A 1780-nucleotide genomic window follows, 5' to 3' on the forward strand; every position below is an offset into this window, starting at 1 on the left:
GGCCCGGTGGCTTAGAACTCACGCCAGACACGTGTGCATGCGTGCCCAGGATCCCGAGAGGAGAATGGAGGAGAAGGGATTGTGGCGTGACCATCCCCTCTGGGGGGTGATTTCTCGCTTTCTGTCTCTCTGTCTCTCTCTGTCTGTCTGGCGAGTGCACGTGCCCTATAGCAAAAAAAATCTCTCCAAAAAAATAAATAAATAAAATTTAAAAAAAAAATCAACTAGAGATATCTGGCTTCTGCTTGGCTGCTTGGGGAAAGCCAATAAGAATGACCGAGGACAGAGATTGACTTGGGAACTCCACTGTCTCCCACCACTTCCAGCTGAAACCCTGCAGCTCAACCCCAGGTTAACCTGTTCTCAAGAAACTGGGAGTAGATTGGAATATCCAGTTCCTGTGACAATAGTGCAAAATTTTGGAAGAAATGTGAAATACATCAGAAGACAAGGAAACAGCACAGAGGCACAAGAAATATGAGAAACCAAGAAAATATCTCTCTCCCAAGGTAAAAGAACAACTCCTCATCATAAACAGACAGTATAATAGAACTCATGGAAATGTCAAACAACTCAGAATATTCATACTGACAAAACTAAATGAGATGCAAGAGAAAAGAGACAATGAACTCCAGAAGATACAAGACAAAAGAGACAATGAGGTCCAGGAGATAAGGAAGTCCTTCCATAGTTTGAAAGAAGAATTAGAAACATAAAAGACTCAAACAGAACTATCAGAGATGAAAGGTGTAATGTACTCAGTATGTTTTTCAAGCCACCAGGCCCAGGACTTGAACTGTGAGATCAGCTATGTGGGACCCATTATCTTAACTACCACACCTTCTGCTGACCTTAAATTCTGTGGTTTTAAGTGACTTAGTTTGTGGTGCTTTGTTACAACAGTCCTAGGACTCTAATACAACAGTCAGTAGAATTTTCTTAAATTGTAGTACCCTTTACTTCCTTCCAAGTCCTTCTTCTTACAACTGTCTATAGATTCCTGAAGGAAAAGAATATTCAATCTAATTCCTTCTTGAAGACACCTTCATGACTCCTGAGAATTAGCTATTTTGAGGGAAACAGAGAAATGAAGATTTCTCACTGATAATTCAGCCTCCAGCACACAAACTCGCATGATTAAACTTCAAAGTTTGGGAAGAAACCAACCATCCACCAGATGAATAGAAATCGCTGCAGGACCACAAGAAATACGGGAAAACAAGAAATTGCCTCTCCTCCAAGGGAAAAGGATAACTCCTCTTCATCCACACACAGTTCAATGGAAATCATGGAAATGTCTGATAAAGAATTTAGAATATTCATAATGACAAACTAACAGAGATGAAAGAGAAGAGAGACAATGAGCTAGGGAAGAGGAAGGAGAAAGGAGTTGAAGAGTTCCAGGAGGTGAGGAAATTCATGCAAGATCTAAAACAGGAATTTCACACTTTACAAAAGAATCAGACGGAACCCTTAGAGATGAAGGATATAATACAGGAAGTCAAAATCTCCCTTGAAAGTATTAAAAGCAGATTAGATCATACAGAAAATAGAATCTCAGATGTAGAAGAGAAAATTGCTGTCCTAGAAAAATCCACCACGAAGACTGAAAAAGTGGCCCAAAAATATGAGAATATTATTCTCATAATATTATATGAGAAATACTAGATACCATCAAATGCCCAAACATCTGGATAATAGGCATCCCAGAAGGCAAAGAGACTCATAAGAGCATTGATAATCTATTCTATGAAATCCTGCAAGAAAACTTTCCAAACCT

This window comes from Tupaia chinensis, unplaced genomic scaffold (assembly GCF_000334495.1).
Source record: "Tupaia chinensis unplaced genomic scaffold, TupChi_1.0 Scaffold144542_1, whole genome shotgun sequence".
NCBI classification, from domain to species: domain Eukaryota; kingdom Metazoa; phylum Chordata; class Mammalia; order Scandentia; family Tupaiidae; genus Tupaia; species Tupaia belangeri.